The sequence below is a fragment of the Pseudorca crassidens genome, chromosome 7 (genome assembly GCF_039906515.1).
Source record: "Pseudorca crassidens isolate mPseCra1 chromosome 7, mPseCra1.hap1, whole genome shotgun sequence".
NCBI classification, from domain to species: Eukaryota; Metazoa; Chordata; class Mammalia; order Artiodactyla; family Delphinidae; genus Pseudorca; species Pseudorca crassidens.
This window is the reverse complement of record NC_090302.1, coordinates 60,120,541-60,144,351: the sequence shown is the minus strand read 5'-3', so window position 1 is coordinate 60,144,351 and position 23,811 is coordinate 60,120,541. Positions and strand designations below refer to the sequence as shown.

The window sequence follows — 23,811 nt, the reverse complement described above, 5'->3', positions numbered from 1 at the left end:
ATGCAGAGTACATCAAGTTGATTGTGGAGCTTTAATCCGCTGCTTCTGAGGCTGCTGGAAGAGATTTCCCTTTCTCTTCTTTGTTCTCACAGCTCCCAGGGGCTCAGCTTTGGATTTGGCCCCGCCTCTGCGTGTAGGTCGCCGGAGGGTGTCTGTTCTTTGCTCAGACAGGACGGGGTTAAAGGAGCCGCTGATTCGGGGGCTCTGGCGCACTCAGGCCGGGGGAGAAAGGAGGGGCACGGAGTGCGGGGCGGGCCTGCGGCGGCAGACTCCGGCATGACGTTGCACCAGCCTGAGACGTGCCGTGCGTTCTCCCGGGGAAGTTGTCCCTGGGTCACGGGACCCTGGCAGTGGCTGGCCGCACAGGCTCCCCGGAAGGGGGTCGTGGGTAGTGACCTGTGCTTGCACACAGTCTTCTCGGTGGCGGCAAATAACAGCCTTAGTGTCTCATGCCCGTCTCCGGGGTCCGCGCTGATAGCCGTGGCTCGCGCCCGTCTGTGGAGCTCCTTTAAGCAGCGCTCTTAATCCCCTCTCCTCGTGCACCAGGAAACAAAGAGGGAAGAAAAAGTTTCTTGCCTCTTCGGCAGGTACAGACTTCTGCCCCGACTCCCTCCTGGCTAGCTGTGGCGCACTAACCCCCTGCAGGCTGTGCTCACGCTGCCAAGCCCAGTCCTCTCCCTGCGCTCCCACGGAAGCCGAGCCTCAGCTCGCAGCCCCGCCCGCCCTGGCGGGGGAGCAAACAAGCCTCTCGGGCTGGTGAGTGCCGGTCGGCCCTGAACCTCTGTGCGGGAATCTCTCGGCTTTGCCCTCCGCACCCCTGTTGCTGTGCTCTCCTCCGCAGCTCCGAAGCTTACCCCCTCCGCCACCCGCAGTCTCCACCCGCGAAGGGGCTTCCTAGTGTGTGGAAAGCTTTCCTCCTTCACAGCTCCCTCTCACTGGTGCAGGTACCATCCCTGTCCTTTTGTCTCTGTTTATTCTTTTTTCTTTTGCCCTACCCAGGTACGTGGGGGGTTTCTTGCCTTTTGGGAGGTCTGAGGTCTTCTGCCAGTGTTCAGTAGGTGTTCTGTAGGAGTTGCTCCACGTGTAGATGTATTTCTGGTGTATCTGTGGGGAGGAAGGTGATCTCCGCGTCTTGCTCTTCCGCCATCTTCCCGGAAGCCCATTTCCTTTATTTTAATGACATCATGGTTATGCAGAAGATAAAACTAACTCCTTCTTTCTTTCTTTCTTTTTTGCGGTATGCGGGCCTCTCACTGTTGTGGGCTCTCCCGTTGCGGAGCACAGGCTCCGGACACGCAGGCTCAGTGGCCATGGCTCACGGGCCTAGCCGCTCCGCGGCATGTGGGATCTTCCCGGACCGGGGCAGGAACCCGCGTCTCCTGCATCGGCAGACTCTCAGCCACTGCGCCACCAGGGAAGCCCCAAACTAACTCTTTATTGCAAGATTTTACACAAATTGATAATCAGACAGCTGGACATAGCCAAGATCAGTCAGAGCTGAAGAGCTGCTGTAAGGTCTATGCAGGAACACACATTCTTAGAATTATAGTGCCTCTTGCTTTCGGATCCACACCTGTGCATCCTCTTCCACTATTGATTTCAGCAAATAACCCAAAGACTGGAAAGCAAAATGCTCTCTCCTCCTCACCAGTTCAGCCTACAGACATGGGGAAAAGATGCTCTCAAATATTATCTTCAACTCTCTTAATGACACTGAACTCTAGCTGGAAAAGGGTAATGGCTCATCATGGAATTTTTTTAAACCTATCTATTCAGATATATTTTATTTTTCTGGAGTTCTGATATCACTTGTAGTTTAAAATAATACCATCATTTTATAATCCAACACATGTAGTCTGTGCCATATTAATTAAATTATTGTATAACACATTTTCATATTTTTCCAGTCTTTATTTTGTTTTCCTGATATTTTTTACACTGTTTTTCAATTCTTAGACATTCTGCATCAGGTAATTGATTGATTCATTCATAATGCATTTAAAATATGAATTGAGCCCTCAAGTGAACCAGGTATTATATTTAAGTCCTTGGACTAAAAGGTCAGTAGACATATATTTTGCTCTCAAGGAGCCCAAGTTCTTGTTTTGGGTGACATTACCTAAGAACAAGGGAATGGATTTTGCTTTTAATTTGTCTTTTCATATTTTTTTCAAGGACTTATTCTAATTTTTACATGGAAACATTTATATCAGCATTTTGATCTTAGGATCCTATTTTGTTCTTTAAAATGCTTTCATTGACTCTAGTGTTTTATTTTGTGTTTTTGGTATAACTGCTTAAATTTAATGCATCAGTAGTTTTGTACTGTCATATATAAAAGCTGTTAAAAGATTACTCAGAATTATCAAAATATATTCTCATGTGTAAAGTCACAAATATATTGTGATCATTTTTTATAATAGAATTTTTTTTTAGTTTCTTTATACAACAAATAATTATTGAGCACTTTCTATGAGTCAGAAACTGATGGGAATTCATCAGTGTACAAAAAAGATCAGTCTTTTTGACTTTGGCCTACACAAAGCTTCCTTTCTAGAAGGTATAGAGAAAGGGAAATAGGGTTCAGAAACAGAAAATTACATAATTGTACTATAGTAAGTATGATTGGGATTTTCTGGGTATAACAGTAACACCTAAAATAAATATCTAACATAAGTATGGGATAACAGAGAAGGTATGGCATCAGAGTATTTTTGCATGATTCTGATTTTTTTTTTGAAGTGGCATTTACAAGAAATGTGGACGTAGGGCTTATAGAAAAGATGCTTAATTATATATGTAAATATATATATATAAATTATATATATATAATTGTTCCTATTAAAGAATTGTAATTTTTTATTTGTTCATTCAACAAAAATTTATTTCTCTAGCAGGGACTAGACTAATTAGTAAATACATAGTGGAAGAAAACACACTATATACCTTAATGGAATTCATAATCCAAAGGATTGTTTAATTACCTCACTGTAGTGTACAAATATCCCATATTCACTAGATAATTATGTGGGAATATATTGGAATATGTTACATATAAAATACCACATTAAATAGAAAGATTAGGAATAAACAAAATTGTACTTTAGGTAAGCATACTTCTTTATTTGGAAAATAAAAATTTGGCTCTTTTTTAAGGGATTATTCAACTAATTTGTCATGAAATATACCTATCCTGAGATTTTCTAGCCTATAAATAAATTTCTTATGTGTATTTTTCTATTGCTGCAAAGATTCAAAAATAATCATCCTTCTTTGCTATATTGATGCCTATGCCATTTCTGAATTCATGCATGTTTTTATCTTAAATGTATAGAAACAGAAAGTATTACTGAAAGTCATACTGAAATTTTTAGAGCTGTTTGAGTGCTTATTTACAAACATAATTACATTTCTTCTATGTTCTACTTAATTAAAAATTATGACTATATTCTTGAATAAACAAACAAGTAAGGAGGACTTGTCACCTGTTAGTGACACTGAACAAAGTCAGGGGCACACTCATGATGTGGATAGAAGTCAGTAGGATCTGATGGTCTCACAATGAAATGCATGTGCAGTCCATACTAATTAGCCTGTAAATCAGACTGACACTTGAGTTTATTTGGGCCAGAAAGACTACCTACTGTCAAGCAATCAAGCACTACCCCTTTAATTGCAATTTATTCCAACAACCACGCTTTATTGATCCTAGCAACACTTCTACCACAGCAGTATCATTATTTGACTTTATTTTAACAGCTTTGAAAGGTTAGGAAATTAGAAACCACTGTACAAGAGACCATTAAAAATGGAGTTGCTTACATTGCTTCACGCTCTATGTTAACAATGTTAACTATATTTATGGAATTATATAAAAAGAGAAGGAAAAGGGGACTTAATATTTATTAGGCACCTAATAAGAGCTAGTGCTTCCTTACAGTGAATATTACTTTGCAATCACCAAAAAAAAAGAGAAAAAAATACATAAAAGCAGGGAGGATCAATATTGTTATTTGCATTTTACAGATAAGCTGCAGCTTAGAGGTTAAGTAAACTTCCCAGAACTTTAATGTTAAAATGTAAGGGCTTCCCTGGTGGCGCAGTGGTTGGGAGTCTGCTTGCAGATGTAGGGAACGCGGGTTCGTGCCCCGGTCCGGGAAGATCCCACATATCGCGGAGTGGCTGGGCCCGTGAGACATGGCCACTGAGCCTGCGCGTCCGGAGCCTGTGCTCCGCAACGGGAGAGGCCACAACAGTGAGAGGCCCGCATACCGCAAAAAAAAAAAAAAAAAAAAAAAAAAAAGTTAAAATCAACTCTCTTACTCCAAAGCATGTGTTTAATTTCTTGCAAGATTTTTGCACACTGGCCATTCTATGATTTGGTGTTATCATGACACACTCTAAGTGATATTTAAAGTGTGAAGACAGCACATCCACATGAGTTTTGTGCCCAATATGGTTTTTAAAACATAAAACATCAGTGTATGATCACTCTTATTTGTCAGTTGTATTAACTTTTATAAACCTAGTTATTTTTTTTTCCATATTTAAACATTAGTATATGTGCTGCCGAAGCGAGCACACATATTTAAACATTAGAGTTGTGGAGTTTCAATTTGGAATTTTCAGCTAATTAGACAATGTAAGCAGCATGCCTAGTAAGAAAACTTTTAGAGTTTCAGTGAATATTTAGGAAATATTTGGTGAATATGAAGAGTAGCTTAAAGTTTGGCCTTTCATTTATTTTCCCCCAATTTAAAAAGACTACCGACTTAATTTAATTTTGATAATTAAAACTTGCGTATATTTCAGGTATACAAATAGATGAATGGATATATATGTATACATTGTGAAATATTCACCACAATCAAGCTAATTAACATATCCATTACCGCATCTAGTTAGCATTTGAGGTGGGGGGGAAGTGAGAAACTTAAGATTCACCCTTTTAACAAATTTCAAATTTATAATACAATATTGTTAACTATAATCACATTGTTGTACCTTAAATCTGCAGAACTTATTTATATTGCATAACTAAACTGTGTACCCCTTGACCAGTATCTTCCCATATCTCACTCTCCTTAGCTACTGAGAGCCACCATTCTGCTCTCTGTTTTTATGAAATTGACATTTCATATTCCACATATGATTGAGAACATGCAGTATTTGTTACTCTGCATCTGGCTTATTTCACTTATAAAGTTTTTGGGTTTATGCATGTTGTCACAAATGATAGGGTTTCCTTCTTTTTTAAGGCTGACTAATATTTCAGTTTGTGTGTGTGTGTATGTGCACACACGCATATATATATAGCCAAATATATAGTCACATTTTCTTTATCCATCCGTCAACGAACATTTGGGAATGTAAATTGGTACAACCATTTTGGGAAAACACTATGGAGTTTCCTCAAAATATTAACAATATAACTACATTTTAATCCAGTAATCTCACTTCTGGATATATATTCAAAGGATATGAAATCAGTATCTCAAGGAGATTTCCGCACTCCTATGTTCATTTCAGCATTATTCACAATAGCAAAGATATGGAAACAACCTAAACATCCTCCATGAATGAATGGATAAAGTTTGTCATTCTTATACATACTTTCTGAGTAGACCTGAGTGATCGCTTAGTTATTACAATTCTTCATGAATCCTCTGTAAATCTCTGACTAGATTTAAGCCAGATTTAGTCTCGTTTACAGGAAGGGACCAAAAGGTGGAGGCTCTAAACTTCCTCTTTGTATCATCTGGAGTAGCTCTACTTCTAAACCTTTCATTTGTTATACTTCCACAAAATTTCATTCACAGAATGAATAAACCAGTAAACTTTATAGTATTAATTAAATTAAAAATCATGGATCTAGTCCAATGTCCTCATTTTTGCAGGTGAAGAAATGGAGATTCAAAGAAGTAAAGGACCTGTCTCAAAGTCACAGTACTAGTAAGTAATATCTGCACATCTAGAGTCAGATGTCAGACTGTTTGACCTGAGTTCTATCCATTGCATAATAATAGCTTTTCATTTCAGACACAGTGTTGGAAAGTCTATAAAACTCTGTTTCCATCCCTGACATATGGTCATTGGCACTAATTGCATGTCACCTGTGTTCAGTTCTGCTATACACTTTGGAAGATGCTTAGAAACTGTTACAGGATGTTCATTTTAGAAAAGACAGTGTAACTCATGAGATGGTGTCGCAAAAGAAAGCTGGCATTCATTTCAGGACTTGCCATGTTCTAGGTGCTTGATAAGAATCATTCCATTTAATCTTCAAAAACTATTGTAAGGGTTTTATCCCTATTTTAGAAATAAACTAAGGCTCTAAGGTGGTTGGTAGTTTGCCCTAGTACGTAGAACTATTTAATGTCAGAGCTGGTTTCAAATCTAAATCTGACTTCAAAGGTGCCATTTTTTGTACTGTACAATTCTGAAATTAAAGACAGGGATCGATACAAATAGTACATAATTCCAAACTAGTGTGATATACACAGTTATATGATATAGTGCCAAGAGGAAACTAGTGAAAGATCAACTTGAGTTGACACTGTAAAGGTTGATATGTTCTTGTTATTGACTCCAAACTAGCAATTCTTGGAAAGCTTGTTACTATGAAGACATTATATATAATAGTATCTGTAAATGACTGGAAAAATATTTGCAACACATACATAATGACATTACAGGTAGAGATTGCTAACTTGTCAAGATAAAGTAGAATGGGAATTTCAAAAAACGGAGGCTTTATTATAGCTGTTGGAATATGAATGAATTATTGAAGAAAGCAAATGGCATTTTGTAGCTGGATGGGATATAGATATGTGAGGTTGGATAAAATAATTTCTTTCAAGATGGAAGTATGAGAAGCATGGAGGTGGAAATGAATAGGGACATTTTGGCAATAGGGGATAGACTGAATCTTCAAATATGGTAAGGAAGAGTTGAGATGTTATTTCAAAAGGTTGAACTGGGATTCTTTGGTGGAAGTTTTGAAGCCTGATCTAAAAAATTATATTTTACTATATAAACAAAAAATGGATATTGATGGTGTTGGTCTTTTGTTATTATTATTTATTTGTTGTTCTAATCTGTGCAATCCTATAATCAGAACTGTGCCTTGGAAAAATTATGATAGCGTTATGATGGACGGACTACATAGATGAAAAATCAGAAGTGAGGAGACCAAGTAGCTGGTGTGAAAAAAATAACGAGGCAAACATTCCTCCTCAATTTCTATCTATTTTTATCTTTTAAAGATAATGACATCTCCCCTTCCCAGTGCTTGTAATTGCTCAGATTTCTATAGTAACTTTGAGGAGAAAATATTACTGATCTCATGTACCAGACCTTAGCTCAATCTTGCCTCAAAGAAACAAACATAAAATTCCATAGATTCAATATCCAATTTCCTCCCAGTTGTCCTTTTCCTGATAAATGTTTGTTGAATGAATAAATAAATCTCTTTTCTATCTGCTTTTCTATCTTGAAAATTCCTATCATGTAGAGGAGAAGACAGATGTCATGATAGCTTTATTATCCTGGAAACCTGTCTCTTCCTAGAGAAGTCTTTCTGAGTGAAAACTTTCCTTGTGCTTTGAAGACACCAGTTTGCCTAAAATTTGCACTTTAGTTGGAGGAAAGGAAAAAGTAAGGGATACTTGTTTTTCTCATAAGGAGCATAAACAAATAGGACGTGCCTGTGCTGTCTTTAAAGCATTGTGCCCATATAATGAATGAACAACAAAAAAATGAAAGAAGGCTTTATGCAAATTAAGAATCATTTAGCTTCTTAAAGGTCAACTGCTTGGTTTTAACATTCAAATAGGGAGGAAAGAGCTTTAAAAGGTCTTTGCCCTCATGTTAGATAAACCATGGACAGATAAACAGGACAACTTGTAGCACTCTCCTCATTTTAGAAACCTTCTTATTCCAGGAATTGTATGCGTTCATTAATGAGTCTGACCAGTACCACCCAAATACTCTGCTGCTTCCTAACTATGATCCCACAAATAGTGGAAACAATATGCTTTCTTCTTACTCAGTTGAATTCATCATAGCTGTGAAACTTTCTTCAGATTTTCTTTTTCCTGTTTTGTGGATTGCATTTTTGACCCCAGGTTCCCTTTAAGAATGTGCTTCATTTAATTTATATCCATTTGTCTTATGAACAATACATTTGCTAAATTATCCCTTCTATATTGAATCTCTGCTCTGCTTTCTCAGAGAAAACATAGGCTGCTCCAGACATGGGCTATCCCTCTCAAAGGCAATACCTTTGCCATTAGAGATCTTTTTGCCTAACTGATACATAACATTCTGAACTTCTAAGAAAGTAACACTTTGATGCAGGGGCTATTCAAGTAAATTCTATATATAAGATTTGATATTTTGTTTGGTCAGGTATTTGAAATGAAAAGGTGAGTTAGAGTTTTAGGTGGGAAAGGAAAGTAGCAGTACACCTTTATCAATAGATGCAATAAAAGTCAAAATAGGCCAACCTTGTGAGGTTTGGTTGAGCACTGAATATCCATAGCACTGTGTCTGGTACACAGAAAAATTATTTGTGCAGTGAATATATATGTTATTGGCTTGTAACTGACACTTCTTTGGTCTTTTCAATATCTATTTGTGAAATTACTGTAGTCTATCGGGTAAAGGTGACGTTGGATTGGATAGAAATCTAGCATTAGATTTCAAGCAACTGTCTCAAGAATCAATCCTCTGCTTGCCTAAATGTCACTCATTAGCCAAAAAGCTGAGTGTGCGCAGTGACTGAGCTATAGCACTCCAAGTGACTCCTGGTAGCCAATTGTGCTGAGAAGTGAAGATGAACATTGCATACTCAGCTTTGTTTCTTGGTTGTAACTATGATACTGCTAGCAAGACCCAGTGGTATTCCATTTATAGTTTTCTTTTTATACATTCTGAATTGGTCTTTGGGCTAAAAATAGAGGTTCATATGATAGAGATGCAACTTACTTCATAACTCTTTAATCTCTGGTATAGGGAAATGAGAGAAAACATTTGCTTTATTTCCCAAGAGGGTAAATTAATAAATGTAGTACTATGAAAATGTTAAAGAAAAAGGATTACTGAAAATGTGTTTGAGCATAAAATATATCATTTTATTATGGGAGGTAGTTTGGCACAGAGATTAAGTATATAGATCCTGGGGAAACATAATTTGTGTAAAATAATGGGTTCCACTATTTATATGACCTTGGAAAAGTTTTCAAATGTGTCTGTGCCTCACTTTCTTCCCCTGTAAAAAAATCTACCTGAAAGAAAAAGTAAAGCACGAGTCCTTATAAAAGTCTTGTTTTATATTTAAGTTTTCAATAGCACAACTTCTGTATGTTAAAAACTATATTAATTTTCTTAGTACATATTCCATTATGCCCTGACTGATATTTCCCACATAAATTTCCTATTCAAATGCACAGTAAGTTGATAAATACCATTCTTTGCAACTATATCTAAGTCCACTTGCAATATGGCATTAAGAAGAGTAAGGCATGCTGTGTTGGTATTATCTATATCTATAAATCTAAATATCTTTACTATTTATATATATTTCTAACCCTAACTTTTTCAGAATCTTTGGATTACATTTTTATTTGGAATTTATAATAAAATGCATATACAAATAATGTTATATTGAGGGGGAAATTCAGTTTTACAGATGGCACTTATTAAAGTGATTTAAAGATAATTTTTTTTTTTTCTTTCTTTGCGGTACGCGGGCCTCTTACTGTTGTGGCCTCTCCCGTTGCGGAGCACAGGCTCCGGATGCGCAGGCTCAGCGGCCATGGCTCACGGGCCCAGCCGCTCTGCGGCATGTGGGATCCTCCCAGACCGGTGCACAAACCCGTGTCCCCTGCATCAGCAGGTGGACTCTCAACCACTGTGCCACCAGGGAAGCCCAGTTTTTACCTTTTTTTTTTTTTTTTTACATTTTTACATTTTTTTTTATATTTGGAATATAATTGCTTTACAATGGTGTGCTAGTTTCTGCTTTATAACAAAGTCAATCAGTTACACATATACATATGTTCCCATATCTCTTCCTTCTTGCGTCTCCCTCCCTCCCACCCTCCCTATCCCACCCCTCTAGGTGGTCACAAAGCACCGAGCTGATCTCCCTGTGCCATGTGGCTGCTTCCCACTAGCTATCTATTTTATGTTTGGTAGTGTATATATGTCCATGCCACTCTCTCGCTTTGTCACAGCTTACCCTTCCCCCTCCCCATATCCTCAAGTCCATTCTCTAGTAGGTCTGTGTCTTTTACCTTTTTTAATGGCAGTAAATGTTATCCCTCTCCCAGCCTCTCCAGATTCCCACACACCTCAAAAATGAAATTACAAAACAGCAGATTCCATTTTGTCCTGGCAGCCAATTAAATGGCAGTGGGTGTCTGTTTCTGTGTCATTTTCAGAAACAATTGTATCATTAAATCGCTGAAATTGTAGTGTCAGCTGGAAAGAGAGCAAATAGTTAACAAAGGGAGAAAAAAATATGAACAATACAGCTACTTTGATGTCTTCCTGCCCTCCTTTCAAGTGTCTATTGCTGAACAAGCTACAAACAAAATGTGAGGGAGCAAAGACTCATGCAGATGAGCCTGGGTGGATTGTACCTCCCTCTCTGGGAGGATGCTCACACATTTCTTCTGCTCCCACTTGACACCTTAGGCGGACCGCACCAATCAGTGTTTCAGAACACAACTCCCACTGCCCTGCCTCTGTTTCTATCCAATTACTGTTCACTCATGGACTCCACTCTCTCATCTCCTTTTTAAGATTTATTCATTAATTTATTCAACAAATACCTATGGAGCTCCTACCTTATGCTAGGCACAGTCCCAGGCAAAGATACATCAGTGAACAAAACAGACAACAGCCCTGCCTTTAAGGAGATTACTTGGAGGTAGTAGAAACAGACAGTAAGTTATTTGCATCATAAATCTGTCAATTATGTAGTTGGGTAAGGGAAATCAAGAGCCAGGGGACTACAGTTTTTAATGGGATAGTCAGAACTTTGGGAGAAAGTGTTTTATGTTGTCCAGAGAGGCACAGAGAATAGTGGTTAATAACACACACTCTTTTATGAGACTGCTGGGTTTCTTAATCTATACAGTTTGTCACTTGTTAGTTGTGTGACCTCCTTAAATTTACTTGATTTCTCCAGGTCTCAGTTCCCCCATCTCTAATATGAGTCTTATATGTAAAGGATTTAGAACATAATACATTGTACACATTACTACAGTGCATGTAGTAAGTACCTAGTAAGTATGATGTGTTCATTATTATGTTCTGAAAAGAGTGTACACCTCAATTTAGAGATATCTGAGTGTGAAAATATCAAGGACGTACTTCTCAGTAACCTGAACCTCATTTGTATGATCAGGAATATTAAGTTAATTCCTATCATTTAGGATTATAAGAAAGTTCGTATTATGTATTCACAGGAGATCCTTCTTAAATGTCATGCCCTTTCCTCTCTAGATCCAGTTGAAATGCTTTGACGTATTCTCACATTATCCAGCTAGTGAAAATCTTAAGTCTCCTGGTGTCGCTCATGGTACTTATTACATACTAGCTTGTGCTATGTTGCATATCCTCCTTTCTAAAACATCACGGATGATAAGGCACATGTGTTGATTTAATAGCAGCTTTTCAAGGGGAAGAAACACTCCCACATTAAATGCACCCATCAATTAAATGGTGTGCCCTGATTTTAAACAGATTTAAATGTGAAAAATAAGTGCATCATAGAATCAAGGAAATGTCTTAGTTTCTGTTCGTGTGTCTCATTGCTGCTACTGTGTGATTAACTACTCAGATACTATATAATTCTTTGTATCCTTCTCTTTGCTTAATCCACTGCCTTGTACATTTAAAGAGCTCAATAAAATATTTCCTAGGTGATTGAATAGATGACTGCATAATTCCTTGAACAAAAGAACTCGTTAAGTTTATACATCAAATGAAAACTGATCATGGTTTTTCAAGTTGGGGGCTTTTCTTCATTCAAAATTGCATAAAAAATAGTAAGATACAGTATGGTAGTCTTTTTGAAAAGCAATATGCATGAAGAATGTTTGTTTCTGTAGATTGTACGATTTGTCAGACCTCCTTTTGAGTGCTAATTAGAGAAACTCAATTTGGACTAACGAGCAAAAGAGGGGGATTTTTCTATAAGTATACAGGATTCTAGCATAAACTCAAGAGCAGAGGCAACTCTGACTGCTCCACTTCCAGCACCAGTTGCTTCATGAGTCACATCTTACTGCTAACAAACCAGTCCTTCCTGAGGGGCGTAATACTGCCCGGGGATCAGGAATTCAGACACAGAGGGGATGGTTTGCTTAGGCTCTACAGTATCAGTGTTCTCACCTGGAACACTCGATCAGCTGGGGATAATTCAAATAGTTGCGGGCTGGCCTCTCTTCTTTAAACCCTCATCTCCTTCCAGCTAGTCAGGTTTCTGCTAGTAGTTTTCTCAAAGCCCTTCAAGTTTCCTTCACTGCTGGACCCAAAGCCAATGCCACATGTTTTCGGGTTTTGTTATGATAGTACTCATCTTCTATACCGAAGTCAGAGAAGCAGATCACTCTGCTGATATGAAATAAGGGATTTATTGTAGGGATTTTATGGAATTGTGGCAGCGGAGGGGGGCGTTTATACAAGGCTGTTTCCTCTTCATCTGATGTTGAGCTTGAAGTTGCTTTAAGTTGGTTAGGCTGTGAAGTGGAGGAGAGCCAGGACAAAACTGGAACCCATGAGGATAAAGGAGGACTCAGGAAGATAAGCTGGAGCTCAACTCCTGTCTGTCTCTCACCACCACTAATGTTGACGATAAGGATGAACTGCAGGAGAAGTCGGCAACTTCACCAAAGGGCCACACATGCGTTTAACCTCAGAGAAGCTGAAGGAGCTGCATGCCTGGGTGCTGCCCTGTGTCAGTAAGTCAGCAGACCAGGGCATGTGCCCCAGGGTCTGACTCCCTGCACCCAACTTTGGAGAGAAAAATGGCTCTCACTTCTCTACTTGCGAAATCATGTGCAGGTTTTTCTTGTGACCTAACTAAAAACTATACACAGAATGAATTGTGAGAAATGTTTCAGCTTAGCTAAGGTAACAGTAAAGGACACTGTATACAGTGTGTATCAAAAGTCTTTAAAACATTCGTTTCCATTTCTAGAAAATAAGCTTTTGAAGATATAGAAACCCAATCTGGACAAATGAACCAAAAGAAAAAAAAGAAGAGGATAAAGATATATAGATATATCTTTATATAGATATATATAAAGATATAAGGTTCCTAAGATATCTTCTAGAAAGCGAAGATCAGGACTGTAAATATGCCTCAGGAATGAAACTCTTTGAGAATTTCTGTCATATTCTCTCTCTGTTCTTTGTTACTGCTTTTTTCCTGTCATTTGTTTTATTTATCCTTCTGACACCAGTCAAGTTTCCTCTGCACAGTCAGTCTGTATGTTAGAACACACCAATATTAGCTCTTGAGATTTGCATAGTGGAACCACCCAGAGCAGATAAAAGTCATTCTCTCAGTCCCAATTAAAATTTCTCAGAGAGTATTCAAGTTTACTGTGACAGAGGGCAAGTTCATGTTACACAAATGACAGTTGCCACCTCAAGTATGTGGATGAGATAAGGAAAAGGAAATTTCCAGAGAAAAAAGGGTACAGAAATGCAGTTCAATAGAGATCTCGTAGAGTCCAACTTTTGTCCTTGATTTACTGATCTGAAATTACAAATATGTGCATGATTTTTTCTGTATTATTTCAAATATCAAAAACATAGAAAATGTGAATATCCAAGTCACTTAAGTAAATTGTTACACCTTATGACAGACTATTTTGTGTACATCAAACTGGTTATGAAGTTTTAAATAATATAAAAGTGCATATCATCACACTAAGCAAAAAATATACAAAATGGTATATTCAGTGTAAACTCAATAATGTATAAGAATGTCAGTATAGTAGTTATGTCCACATTGTAAGATTATAGGTGTCATTGTTCTCTATTCTATTTTTTCAACTTTTATACAATAAACATACACACTTTTATAATTTAAAAATATTCATATAAAATAGCTTCACCACAAGACATATGTGCAAAGTACTCATTAAGCTGTTTCCCATGAAAAGAAACCAGAGAAAGACCTAAGTACCCTACCCATCAGGAGTTCAAGTATAAAGTATTCATGGATGCATTTTATGATCTTTGCTGTCCAAGGACATAACAAATGACTCGTTTAAAACATATAATAACATTTTAAAGATATATTCCAAAATAGTAATACTACTTTCAATTAATCCTAATTCCATGGAATATGTGGATTTATAAAGCAATTCTTTTAAACCCCTTTCGCTTTCTTGAAATAAATCATGTATTGTACATATAGCAAAGAAGGCAGTGACAACTAAAACAACGTTAACTGAATCAGATAAACGCAACTTGACTGTTAATTCCAATATATTAACCTAGTGTTGTAAATTTATTATTTGCCAAGTACTAGTGAGAATAATAAAACATGACTTAGTTTTATCATCAAAAAGCAAGACTCCAACTCTAAAAAAACTAATACAGCATACATTTTCCACACTGCAGTCATGTTCTTTAGAAGCTAGAAAATAACCCAACCCATGTTAATGAAGATGCGAAACAACTAGCCTGGTCTGAGAACTTCCATCTACATGACATTTTGTCAGAGTTGGAAGAGAGTGGGATGCCATAAAACAAAAAGATACTATCTTCTAATTTTAAATTTCTGATTGGTTGAACCTCTGTCTTCATATTGCCTCCTTCTCTAATTAAATCATGGTTCTTTTACTGCATAGAATTGAATTTAGCCCCATATTAAGACCAGAACTCACAGAACATCTAATCAAGTGTTTTGTCAGGGGCATAACATTCTAAAGCCTTGCCTCCAGCAAGTCATTCAGTCTCACAGGAAAACTCTTTGACACTGGCTATGTTGACTCGATTCCAAGAGATAAAGAGGCTTTATGTAAAAGAATTTTTCTTCTACTCTGTTCACTTTTCTAAGTTGCCAACAAGTTCCTTTGGGCAGAGGGAAGTTTGTAGTAGATGTGTGTTTGTGTATGTGTGTGTGTTTGTGATGTGCATTTTTTAAAATGAGATTCTTGTACTCTCAAATATTGAAAAATTTGTAAAAACCTTCTCTTATATCCCATCTTTGCTGCAACTCTTTCTACTTTTTTCCAATTGTACAGTCTCATGGAAAAGCATTTTAGAGTACCAGGTATAATTCAATAGCCATCATCATTAATTTTTTTTAAAAAAAGAAAAAGCTAAGTTTGTGTCTCAATAGCTATTAATATAGTATTATGGAATGGCTCCAGGCTAGATTAGTCACTGATTAAAATGTTTGGCTCTCAATATTTTTTAGGAGTTCTACTTTTTTCCCTAATCTGTGTGGGGCCAATTACATAAAATATTTCTTTTTGTTTAAGACTGTTCTGCTTTTTTAAAATGGAAGCTAATCTTCAGAGACAGAGAGCTTATATCAGGAACATATAGTCCTTTCCCTTTATTGTCTATCCCAACCTGGTGGCAGAAAATTATCACCAAAACTCCAGAAATTGTGACAGCAGTGTAATATGTTTCCTGTTGCAAGGACCTAAGCGTCATTTTTCCAAGAGATATCAAAGAGTGGGGTTGGGTCTCTGCAGGAGTCGAGAAACTATCAGTCAGTTATTACAGTGGGCCCTCTTGACAACTAGGTATTAGTTTAAGCCCTAGATATTAATGTATTGACATAAAGAACAGGAAAACAGATTATTTCCTTGTATATCTTTCTCAGGAAATTTGTAAAGGGGAAAATTAGTTTCAAATAGCACCTTTTGTAAATCCTCTAAGGTTTTGCCAATGGGATGCTTTCGTTCTCCTTCAAGCTGTAAGAAAAGTTTTAGTGCAGAATCACTTTATGCAAGAACTCTAGATTGTCCAGCAAGTGTTCTGTGAACCCATTGTCATGATATAGAATATTTCAAAGATTAGTGCAAATTGGCAGTTAATTTGATGAAATCTACCTGGTATGTGTAAATTTCAGGCTTGAAAATAATCCCAGTTATCATAAACATTTAGGAAATGATACAAAATAATATGCAGAACCATGCACATTTTATGATTATTTATCTCACAGCCATGAGTTAGCCCACTGAGTAATAAGTGATCTGCCTGTTTGTTTCAGGTAAATCAACTTTTATGGGAAAAGTATTTTATTACCTTTTAGGGTCAAGGGTCACATTATCTCTAAATAAAAGTGTCTTTGAGCTCTATGACTTACTGCACTGTGAGAACTGAAGAATAGTAACATGTTATCATATACAATCTCAGTAATACATTTATATAATGTGTAATGTACATAATACATAAATATACCCAAATATACGTAAGTCTGTGTGCATAATTAGATTTCTAAGTGGCTGAGTCAGCATAGAGAGCCTCCTTTTTGGACATTAGCATTTTACCTGAATTATTTGGCAGTTTTTAAATTAACGAACACAAATATTGCTGAGGCTAGCTGACAGCTTTCCTCATTTGGACTAAGATTTTTGAAAAGTTTCCAGTCAAACATGGTAGATGGGTTTTTTCATTTTGCTTTGTTTTGTGCTTTTAGCTTAGAGAAATGATCAGATTTATCGGCAGAGAAGAAATATATCTGCCTTAGAATTAATCAGTGAATCAAAATTCAGGTTAGGACAAACTATTCTTTTTGGATATTTGTTCTGATAGTTTCCTGTGAAAACACAATTACTGGAAAGTAGTTTCCATTTGTTGCATTAAAAAATTATTACCTACTAGGTTGTGAATTTTATATTTGCCTCTCCCAGTTAAACTAATGAAAAAATATACCTAATATTTTGTGAGAGTGGTACCATACATCAATATTCCATCTAACAATCAATATTTTACATAGATCAGATTCTTCCTTTAGTTGTTATTCTAAAAAATCAGGCAACACTTAACTAATTATTATTGAATGTGAGATTAATCTCATAGGTTGAGAAAAATTGAAAAATTTACTCAGCTTGGAGCTTTGGTTGTTTCCAAAGGTTTGGTTATTTTTTGCTGCTTTTAAAAATAAACAGCTTTTAATGCCTCATTACTTTCTGAGTTTCTTTTAATAAAGCTTTCAAAGTAGGAAAGGATTTTAGCAGTGTGAAAATCAATCAAGGACATTGTTTAGCACTTGGCAGTTCCTCGTTTATTGATACTTCTCTCTTTTTAATAATGGGGTAAACCTAATTTAGTGGTGTTTAACCCTATCACTTTCATAAAGATCGCATGTAATATAAAAAGAGTAAAGTATTGTGTATTTACTCAGAATCCATCCTCTCAGAAAACAAAAAGAAGCATGGCCAGGATAGAGATTAAATGCCTGCATAGATATAACATAATTTTTTGAATATTTTCAAATATTATCCTTGCATCTCAAAATGCGGCCAGAAGTATTAAGAAAAATATTAACATCACCTGATAACTTGTTAGAACATCAGAATCTCAGTCCCTCCTACCTCCCCAACTGAATCATAATCTGCATTTCAACAAGACCCTCAGATGATTTGATGCCTATTAAAGTTTGAGAATCATTGCTCTAGAACACCTGTTTCTCCATTTTGCCCTGAGTAGTATGTCTGAGTAATAGGCACATAGGAAAGGGTACCTATTTGGAATCTAGATCCACCCTGGCCTAAATACAAACTTTAACACATTGTATCTAAATGACATGTCATTAATCTGAGTTTCTTTCATAAAGTGTATTAATAGCAACACCCACCACAAAATGTTTTTATTAGCCTCATTTAAGTAAATTACAAAATGGTATTTGCATATTAAAATTATAGATATGTTGGTATAATTTGAAAATTAGATTTGTCTTTTTAAGTTGAACATTTTACTGTTGAATTATTTCCACAGTTTTGAGTTGACCACATGCAGATTTCTGGTAGCAAATTTTGTAGTTAGTGAGGCATCATTAATGGTACAGTATTTCAAAAGCTTGAGATATAAGTTATGTTTTCAAAGGCTAATAATGGTCAGAGAAAAAGACATTGAGTGCTTCTTTGAAGGCAGGCATTCCCAGAAGGGTTGCCCTTGATCACAGCAGATTCTATCTCAGAAAATGTGCTCCATTTGGTGGAATATGGGGATATTGGAGGGATGATTATAAAGCCATTGGAGTAACCTTGGGCATCTGACTAAATAGCCTGTCAGCTTGATCTACCATGGAATCAGTGAAGTGACCCTTGTCTCAGACAGAAATTCTTCATATCTATTTACTAGTGCTAATATTATCAATAATAACAGCCTACCTATTGGCCAGGCAGAAAGTATACCGTCTTTGATTCTTTTCTTGCTATGAAGTCATATCCACTTAATTATCAGTGATTTTTTTGCATTAAAAATGAATATAAATGACATGATAAAAGTCATTGCTCAAACTACCATCAGGAAGACATTGTGAGAGATTTTAAAAATCTATCCTGGCATAGGTTTAAAAGTTTTGGGTTTTTTCCAACTAAGAGAAGGGGTTATCAGAGTATCTAATAACTGAATATCCTTCCTATAAGGAATTGTGTGTTGACTAAAAAAAGAAAAAAGGAATTGTGTTTTGTGAATGGTGTATTCCTTCTCTTTAGAGAAGGGTCAATCAATTCCCAGGTTTATAATAGAGCTTTCATACTTTACCCTAAAATTCTAAGAAAATGAGAGAGGAGGTGTTACAATTTATCAAGACCTTGCTTTGCTTATAGAAAAATATGAATCAATATATCTGTCCATTTAAATATTTCCAGTTCTGCTAACTTAATTCAATAAAAGGCAATCATCCAATTTATTTTGAATTTCTCTTGAAAATTCAAAGAAATATGTTCTCAGGATCATTTTTTTCCTTAGAGAATATGGTCTGATCTGTCCCTCTATATACAGTCTTTAAATCATTTTTTGGTACTAGTTAGCTACACTGGCCACCTGTAAATATGTGAGTTCTTTCTACTTTTTGATATAATGTAAAATGAGCAGAATTAGTGTACTATATTTCTATATTAACAAAGAAAAACTTCTAGTCTGCAGATATGTATCATCTTTCACCAAACAGAATATAAGATCAGAACTGAATAGTTACTACACTGTTAACATTTATCATTATCAGTATTAAATTGCCATTTAAGTTATTCAATAAAATATCTCACCACTTCAAACTTCTGCCCCTCCATCTTTGCCCAAATGCAGAAAGAATTAGACTTTATATTTGATGTTAAGTGAATTACTAAAATGTCCAGTTTTTCCTCTTTAAATATTATTTTGAATAATTTCTTAGGAATGAAAGCAACACTCTTCAGTAGCTTGTTAAGTAAAATTATGAATCTGGTAATTTTGTAATAGTGCTTTTTGTTTTGTTTTATTTTTAGATAGAATCCTTATGCATGGTTACTTCCATTACAGAACACTTCTTCACATTACAATGATTTTTTTCCAGTCTACCACCTTAAGTTACCCACGTTACCATTTTTCTGCGAGTTCCCATATGAGGAAATCCCTTCTGACACTATTCACACTTGGATTTCTTATCTTCCCCAAGGCTAAATATGTCTATTTCTCAGTCTTTTAAAGTAGACTATTGCCTCTTACTCTCTGCTGGGTGAAATCTCAGATACTAAACCAAGTGGTACCACTGTGCAAATTGGTTGATGTGTTAATGTCCATCTTTCCTCTTTTCAAATATGTATTTTTTTTAACTAATTTCTGAGTGTTTTAGTTTAAAGAGAATCCCCAAAATTGGGGATTACAATTATAGTAGCAAAATCATACAGTGAGGTTTGATGGTGAAAATTGATTTGGCATTTCTTCAGTTAAAGCTCAATTGTAGATATAAATGAATAGCTTGACCTGGGTATTTATCCTAAAATGACTGTTTATTCCAGGTTTGACATATTGGTCTAGGACAGTAGAGAAATCCTTAGTTTATATTTGAAATAGTACAATTTGAGTGTTAGCCTGTAACCCCCTGACTCAACCTTCTATGATGTCTCCCAAACACAGCTTATTTTATAACTAACTTTAGCTCTCATTTGTTGTTCTCTGGTTTTCATCATTTTTATTTTTACACACAGGATATGCCAACATTGCACTATTTTATCATGAATAATCTTTTTTATGGGCCTGCCGTACATTAACCTGTCTGCAAGATGTTCATATTCATGGTTGTGAAGAGTACTTGCGGGTCTTTCACAAACTGATCAAATATTTAATGGGGTTTTGGTTTGAGCTTGTTGGAAACAGTAAATAACGTTCACACAGTTTGCTGAGAGCATACATTTTCCTCACTTTGTCTTTTGATATGAATATATTTTGAATTCCTTGGACTTTGTCTTCCCCATAGCACCACTCCATTATTATATTTAGGATTTCAGTTACATTAATATGCATCGCTAACTGATAAATCTTCCTTCTTGGCTTTCTTGGCACATTTATTTCAAAGCTAAAATGCTTAAGAGATTAAAATGAATTCATCTTTAGGAAAAATTGGAACGTTTAACTTACGATATTGTGTAAGGCTTTTGCAGTGATCCTGTGAATACGTTAGGGGTCAGCCACTTTAGTCAGCGGGTTCTTAAGCCTGTATATCTACCTACTGGATGGCATTCTCAAGCATAAATGTTTAGTACATAAATATTTTCCCACCATTATTCCTTTTAAATTATTTAATAAACAGATAAATAAAAGGGTTGCTTCTCAAAACTTGCACAAGCCTCTTAGCCTCATCCACCAGAGGGCAGACAGCAGAAGCAAGAAGAACTACAATCCTGCAGCCTGTGGAACAAAACCCACATTCACAGAAAGACAGACAAAATGAAAAGGTAGAGGGCTATGTACCAGATGAAGGAACAAGATTAAGCCCCAGAAAAACAACTAAATGAAGTGGAGATAGGCAACCTTCCAGAAAAAGAATTCAGAATAATGATAGTGAAGATGATCCAGGACCTCGGAAAAAAGAATGGCAGCAAAGATCAAGAAGATTCAAGAAATGTTTAACAAAGACCTAGAAGAACTAAAGATCAAACAAACGGAGATGAACAATACAATAACTTAAATGAAAAATACACTACAAGGAATCAATAGCAGAATAACTGAGGCAGAAGAACAGATAAGTGACCTGGAAGACAGAATGCTGGAATTCACTGCTGCAGAATAGAATAAAGAAAAAAGAAGGAAAAGAAATGAAGACAGCCTAAGAGACCTCTGGGACAACATTAAACACAACATTTGCATTTTAGGGGTCCCAGAAGGAGAAGAGAGAGAGAAAGGACCCGAGAAAATATTTGAAGAGATTATAGTCAAAAACTTCCCTAACATGGAAAAGGAAATAGCCACCCAAGTCCAGGAAATGCAGAGAGTCCCATACAGGATAAACCCAAGGAGAAACATGCCTAGATACATAGTAATCAAATAGGCAAAAATTAAAGACAAAGAACAATTATTGAAAGTATCAAGGGAAAAATGACAAATAACATACAAGGGAACTCCCATAAGGTTAACAGCTGATTTCTCAGCAGAAAGTCTACAAGCCAGAAGGGAGTGGCATGACATATTTATTTATTTATTTATTTATAAATTTTATTTTATTTTATTTTTTTTAACATCTTTATCGGAGTATAATTGCTTTACAATGGTGTGTTAGTTTCTGCTTTATAACAAAGTGAATCAGTTATACATATACATATGTCATCATATCTCTTCCTTCTTGCATCTCCCTCCCTCCTACCCTCCCTATCCCACCCCTCTAGGTGGTCACAAAGCACCGAGCTGATCTCCCTGTGCTATGCGGCTGCTTCCCACTAGCTACCTATTTTACGTTTGGTAGTGTATATATGTCCATGCCACTCTCTCACTTTGTCCCAGCTTACGCTTCCCGCTCCCCGTATCCTCAAGTCCATTCTCTAGTAGGTCTGCATCTTTATTCCCATGACATATTTAAAGTGAGAAAAGGGAAGAACTTACAACCAAGATTACTCTACCCAGCAAAGATCTCATTCAGATTTGATGGAGAAATCAAAAGCTTTACAGACAAGCAAAGGCAAGAGAATTCAGCACCACCCGACCAGCTCTACAACAAATGCTAAAGGAACTTCTCTAAGTGGGAAACACAAGAGAAGAAAAGGACCTACAAAAACGAACCCAAAACAATTAAGAAAATGGTAATAGGAACATACATTCGATAATTACCTTAAACTTGAATGGATTAAATGCTCCAACCAAAGACACAGGCTCGCTGAATGGATACAAAAACAAGACCCGTATATATGCTGTCTATAAGAGACCCACTTCAGACCTAGGGACATCTACAGAATGAAAGTGAAGAGATGGAAAAAGATATTCCATGCAAATGGAAATCAAAAGAAAGTTGGAGTAGCAATACTCATATCAGATAAAATAGACTTTAAGATAAAGAATTTTACAAGAGACAAGGAAGGACACTACATAATGATCAAGGGATCAATCCAAGAAGAAGATATAACAATTATAAATATCTACACACCCAACATAGGAGCACCTCAATACATAAGGCAACTGCTAACAGCTATAAAAGAGGAAATCAACAGTAACACAATAATAGTAGGGGACTTTAACACCTCACTTATACCAATGGAGAGATCATCCGAACAGAAAATTAATAAGGAAACACAAGCTTTCAATGACACAATAGACCAGATAGATTTAATTGATATATAGGACATTCCATCCAAAAAAAGCAGATTACACTTTCTTCTCAAGTGCTCATGGAGCATTCTCAAGGATAGATCACACCTTGGGTCACAAATCAAGCCTCAGTAAATTTAAGAAAATTGAAATCATATCAAGCATCTTTTCTGAGCACAGCACTATGAGATTAGAAATCAATTACAAGGAAAAAAACATAAAAAACACAAACACATGGAAGCTAAACAATACGTTACTAAATAACCAAGAGATCACTGAAGAAATAAAAGAGGAAATCAAAAATACCTCGAGACAAATGACAATGAAAACATGACCATCCAAAACCTTTGGGATGCAGCAAAAGCAGTTCTAAGAGGGAAGTTTATAGCAACACCAGCCTACCTCAAGAAACAAGAAAAATCTCAAGTGAACAATCTAACCTTACACCTAAAGGACCTAGAGAAAGAAGAACAAACAAAACCCAAGTTAGTAGAAAGAAAGAAAGAAAGAAAGATCAGAGCAGAAATAAATGAAACAGAAACAAAGAAAACAATAGCAAAGATCAATACAACGAAAAGCTGGTTCTTTGAGAAGATAAACAAAATTGATAAACCATTAGCCAGACTCATCAAGAAAAAGAGGAAGAGGACTGAAATCAATAAAATTAGAAATGAAAAAGAAGTTACAACAGACACCGCAGAAATACAAAGCATCCTAAGAGACTGCTACAAGCAACTCTATGCCAATAAAATGGACAACCTGGAAGAAATGGACAAATTCTTAGAAAGGTATAACCTACCAAGACTGCACCAGGAAGAAATAGAAAATACGAACAGACCAATTACAAGTACTGAAATTGAAACTGTGATTAAAAATCTTCCAACAAACAAAAGTCCAGGACCAGACGGCTTCACAGGTGAATTCTCTGAAACATTTAGAGAAGAGCTAACACTCATCCTTTACAAACTCTTCCAAAAAATTGTGGAGGAAGGAACACTCCCAAACTCATTCTATGAGACCACCATCACCCTGATACCAAAATCA

At 36.3% G+C, this 23,811-nt stretch overlaps 1 protein-coding gene across 29 annotated transcripts in view; it reads left to right on the top strand.

Moving 5' to 3' along the window:
• The window catches only part of PTPRD (protein tyrosine phosphatase receptor type D), a 2,145,367-nt gene that overhangs the window by 273,690 nt on the left and 1,847,866 nt on the right, over positions 1 to 23,811 (top strand). For all 29 annotated transcript variants that reach the window (XM_067744351.1, XM_067744350.1, XM_067744358.1 and 26 more), the window contains exon 2: positions 5,898 to 5,952. The gene's annotated coding sequence lies outside the window, so the exon portion shown is untranslated. The remainder of the gene's footprint in view (positions 1 to 5,897; positions 5,953 to 23,811) is intronic.